This window comes from Protomyctophum bolini (genome assembly GCF_963924005.1).
Source record: "Protomyctophum bolini genome assembly, chromosome: 24".
Lineage (NCBI taxonomy): Eukaryota > Metazoa > Chordata > Actinopteri > Myctophiformes > Myctophidae > Protomyctophum > Protomyctophum bolini.
This window is the reverse complement of record NC_137885.1, coordinates 7,593,441-7,599,440: the sequence shown is the minus strand read 5'-3', so window position 1 is coordinate 7,599,440 and position 6,000 is coordinate 7,593,441.

Here is a 6,000-nt window from a genome sequence, read left to right as displayed (position 1 = left end):
CACACAGACAATGATTTAGAAACGAAAGTGGTAGCATATGGCGCATGGGTGCTGGTGATTTCACTCAGGCTATACCACTCATAAGGTGAAGAACTTTGTTGTCCCCAGCATCTTAAGAAATGTGTTGTCCCCAACCACACTCAAACCAAACAACCTGCTACCCAGATGCTCAAACAAGGGATTCAATTAATTTCGCATGAACTATGCCACTAAAATGTGGAACGCCCTACCAACAACCATTAGGACATGTGAATCCCTTGACTCCTTCAAAACCGCTCTCAAAGAGCAATTAAGAAACTGGCCCATTAAAAAACAAACCAAAAAGTCAGTCCCCCACCCACCCACCCCTTACTGTACATGTTTTTCCCTTTTTTAACTTTATTTATATGATTTCCTGTTTTTTCATAGAAGTGTTATATTTGTACATCTTTAAATGATGAATTGAAAATGTAGGACCCTGATGTAAACAAATCTTGGTGCATAATCATGGTTCGTCCACAAAGTAACAGTTTGTATTGACTTGTGCTTAGAGTTTTTGTTTGAAATGTACCCTTTCTACATGTGAAATTAATGTTTCAATCAATCACTTACTCAAAATCCACTTTGCATCCCCTACCTAATTCAAAGCCTTTCAATTTTATCATTTTTATGATGCTTCGTTTAACTGAACTTATGATATGATACACCCATGATGAACAGGGTTTATAACACAATTGAGATTTGGGTTGGAAAGGTTAGTTCTTTAAAGACTTTTAAGGACATTTTTAATACCTTACAAAGAAAATAAATTAAATTAAAACTTTGGACAAATTGTCAAATAATATAAGAAAGGCAAGAATTGTAAAAATAACTTATCTACAAGCTCACAACGGCTCACAACACAAGGCGTAGATCAGCAGCTATTTCTACAATACTTATCCGGGACATAATAATACATAATACAAGTATAATATAAGTATACCGGTATTAAGCATAGAACAATAAATCAATGATTTAACTATTTTTAAAGCTATTTGAACTATTATAAAGCTACCAGCAGACTAATGGCCATGGGTGCAGTTCCGAAAGCTGCCACTAGGGACAGTAAAGTCGTTGGCCTGCAGGCCACAGGCACCTTCCCCGCAGGCTGCAGCCGTTACCTTCTCACAGGACGTCCATACGACGTCCATACGACGTCCATACGACCTCTCTGTAAAACCCTTAGAGTATATATACTCTAAGGTAAAACCCCAAAGCGTCCCGCCCGTCCTAGTCGCCGTCCCAGCCAGACGTCCATACGACGTCCATACAACGTGGTCGATACGACCTGACAGTCAAACTCATACGACCATGATACGTTGCAAAAAGACGTCCATACGACGTCCATACGACGTCACACAGACCTCTCTGTAAACCACCAAACCTAAAGCGTCCCGCCGTCCCAGCCAGACGTCCATACGACGTCCATACAACGTGGTCGATACGACCTGACAGTCAAACTCAGGATACGACCAGGATACGTTGCAAAAAGACGTCCATATGACGTCCATACGACGTTGACAGGACCTGCTGCATTAGCCAAACGGAAAACGTAGACAAAAGTAGAAAAATGTAGAAATACTGAGTGAAAACCCAGCTTCGAACACACAAACATGCTGATACAATCATACACCCATACATACACCCACCCATACATCCCTAGCTCTTCATTTGGTGACATCAGATTATTTAATTTATAAACATCTCTGTTTTTCTCAGATCTCTCACTCTCAGACTGCTATTCCTGCTATTTTGTTTTTTTAGTCAAACCTGTAATATGTTGACTAGAGTTGATTGACGTGTCCTGTATGGCCATTGACATTGCTTTGTTTGGAACCATCTGCACTAGGGGTAATAAATGTTGTGTCCCGTTGTGTCCAGCAGGTGTCAGTGTTGTGCTGTGTTCAGTACCTGTTTGTGAATTTGGGTCAGCTCTGCTCCAAGGGCCTGTTTCACGAAACTTGGATTAACTAATCCAGGATTTAAACCAAAACCAGGTTTGTTAATGGCAGTTGGCACCCTTCCTTAATGCTTTGCATCACCGCTCCCTTCTGTATATCTCAGTATAGTTACTTAGAATCTATCCCACAGACTTACCGATAGTGCTTCTAAAATAAATATTTATGCTATAATAAAAGAGGGAATATTCTCAATAGTGGATAGACTGAACTAACTACCCCAAAAATATATACATTTAACCACTACTCTTAATTTAAACTTTATACTGAAATCGTCATAATAATAATATAACAGAATTCTTAATATCGTAAGCCCCCCCACCAATCAAGCGTCCTCTGGCAGTGGAAACTGGTACGAGCCGAGGAGCCTAACCAGTGTTATAATACGGTATACTCAAGACACATTTCCACTGGTTATTCATTTAATTGTTTTCTTCAAAAAAGACAACCACATGCCTGTTATAACACAGTGCATAAACACATGGTTAAAAGCAGCCCAGACATAGAAAACATTAACATTAATCTTCAGGAGACTTGAACCCTAAATCTTCCATTTATAAACCCATGGTTTATGCCCTGAGCCACACTGGCATAAGTGATACAAGTTGAGAATTTATTACTTAACCGACCATTGGGAATTCAGATGGACAGTGAACATCTTAATGATCTTTAAACCCTAAACGTTTAGTTTATAACCCCCTGCGGGCCCTGACATATCTCTAGAGCCACAGCGCTTTTATGGGATGCACAGCATTTCTACGTTGTGGTATTGATATTTTAACTTCACCTCTATTCTTAGAAAAATATGCCTGAGCTGCAACCGACAACAAAAGATATTGATCTATAAGCTAAAAACATTATCCTTCATTTGTTTTAGTGTTTTTCTTTTTTACTTCCATCAGTTTGATTTGATTGCTGTTGTAGTTTTTTTATTGAGTTGCTTTTGAGTTTTGAACCTAGAACCTTCAGTTAACTTTCTTTTTATTGAGTTGGTTTTGAACCTAGAACCTTCAGTTTATAAACCCCTGACATTTATTCTTGTGCCACAGAACATGCACTCAAGTGAGAACGAGCTACGTATAAGCTCGTAATATCAAGTATATTGGTGTCAGACAGGTCAAATTGCCTCCTAGAAGAGGCGATATCAACACACTTCTAGGAGATAAGCATTTGGGATCACGTACCACTATAGAGACCGTTTCCTTGAAATGTAGTGGTTGTCATAAGTCCAATATCCTGAGCCTGGTGGTCAGTATAGGATCATGTCATTATCATGATAGGCTCTAAGTCTTAAAGGGACACTTCACCGTTTTTGCAAAAAAATATATGTTAATGACGTTTATAAGCTTTAGAACACTTTCCTGGGGGTCTTTATGTGTGTAATATGTGGTTTTAGATATTTTAGATTGTAGCAGTGAGCCTGTTGTCTCTGATGTCATGGACACTGGTCTCACTACCTTCCTGGACTACAATTCCTATAATTCTTTGGTGCACTGCTCCTCCTTGTGGATAGGGGGGAGAGTCCAGGAAGGAAGTGAGCCCAGTGTCCATGACATCAGAGACAACAGGCTCACTGCTACAATCTAAAATATCTAAAACCACATATTACACACATAAAGACCCCCAGGAAAGTGTTCTAAAGCTTCTAAACGTCATTAACATATATTTTTTTGCAAAAGGGTGAAGTGTCCCTTTAAGAGAACGGTTGAGGACGCAGATGAGTAGAGAAGGCAGATACATGTTTGTAGCATGAGTTTAATATAGTAGCTTCAAAGTGATCTCCAGAACCGTACAGTATACACTGTTAAACCTCAGAGTTGATTTGTCAATCTGTCACCCAAGAAAGAGTGTACGAATGAAGGGTGCAATTTGGTTTCATTTGCACACTCTCGGAAATATTAAAAGACTGAGGATTTTACATTGCAAGACCCATTACACACTGAATCAACAAAAACCCACCGTCCTACTCTGGAATGAAGTCACCAGCTGAAACTGGAACACACACACACACACACACACACACACACACACACACAAATGTATGTGAAACAGACAATCCAAAATTTGTCACAAACAAAGTCTTACCACAGACAACGGACATATTATGACGGTGACCCCTCAGTGAGGGGTCATATGTGTGTGTGTGTGTGTGTGTGAGGGGCCCTCACACACGCGCGCGCACACACACAAGTATTGCACAGTGCTTACAATGAGCTTGTGTGTCCACTCCACACATACGATCATGTAACCGAAAAGAAAGAAAATATTAGAGCCTCGTCAACTCGCCAGAGTTCTCTGGCGACATTTGGAGTCGCTCTGTGCTTGACCAGAGGACAGAGGTAAAAAAAAATGTCAGGGTCGCACGCTCAAATCTCCCACAAGGGCCAAGAGGATGATGGCTGATAATGTTACAAGATTTCCTCTTTTGTCCGTGCTACTGTATGTGGCATTTCTTGCAGGGCTGCAACTGAGCAACTGATACATTAAAAAACAAATGTTATTGCAACACATCATTCAAAACAACTGATGATTTTGCTTTGCTTTCTTTTCTGTCATAAGAGATTCATTCATTAATGTTACATTATTCATTTTTAGACACACACACACACACACACACACACACACACACACTTAAATTCATTGGTCGATATAAAAAACTAAACAAAGATAATTCTATGCTCAAAACACAGTTATTTCAAAAGCAGAGGTCTCTCCGTGACTCACAGCATGGACCACTTAAATATAGGCCAATGGCTCTGTACTAGTATATTTTCTGTTTTCGGTTATTTTGAGGAAAGCGTTCACTGAAAATAGCCCATCGACAAGCAGTGGTCTAAAGTAACTTGCATTTACTCAAGTACTGTACTTTAAGTTTTTTTAATGGAGTATTTCCAGCAATTTTCAGTACTTTTACTACTCCACTACATCTCAGAGGCAAATATTGTACTTTTACTATACTAGTACACGTAATTGAAAACTCAAGTTAATAGTGCCTTTGTACATTTGGATTAGAATTACAAAACATACATTCTCCACTTCAGCCGATGCTTTTGTAGTAGCCTACTTTTACAAAGTATTTCTTCATTGCAGTATTGATACTTTACTCAAGTATAAAATCAGAGTACCTGTCCATGGGCTATTCTCAGTGAAAGCTTTCCGCACAGTAGACAGATACTGGGGTTTAAGGGGTTAATAGAAATGCATGATGCACTTGCCAGTAATCATGAAGTGACAGTAGGCAAGTCATTTGTGATCAATTTCAAACTGTGAAATTAAACTCTCATGTTTATTTAATCAATCACAATTATAAACCAGCCCCCCCCCCCTCAATAAGAATAGGACATAATGATCAGACAATCAATCGACAGGCTCGTGAAATAATTTCCCAAGTGCCCTAAGGGTAAGCAGCACTGTTCCCAATCAAAACAAACACAAAGATAAAAGAAATAAGCTTGAATTTCAGATTTTCAGTTACTGTTGACATGTTGCTCTTTTCCAAAACCTTCCTTCCTTCCTTTACATCCAATCCTTCCTATGTCGAGTAATAATAACGCAGTAATTTCGTTTGTGAAACATTCCTAAGTTGCACGGACCCGTATTCATAAATATACATTTTGTCAGGAGATCCCGTTTAAAGAATCAGGGTGTGTCTCTGCATTGACAGAAAAACAAAGCAAAGGAAATAATAATTATAGGAAAACGGAAAACAAGCACTGCTGCAGAGTTGGACCGTCCAGTCTGTCTGGAATGTGTATAACAATGACCACTGATAACAATGACTGATGTTCGAAAACAGGTACATGCAGTACCACATGTTTCACATGGGGGAAAAACAGACTACAGAGCGAGTGAGAAGGGTGCAAACGGGCCTTTTGGCCAAACCAAATATTGTTTTGACCGCCATGGTGTCCCCACAGGAGTGTGGCTTACCACAGTGGTTCCTTTTTCTAAACCCTCACTTTGGTATGCAGTAGGCCAAGGACCCCTCATGACTGAGAGGGTACAGACGGCTAACAGACCTGTA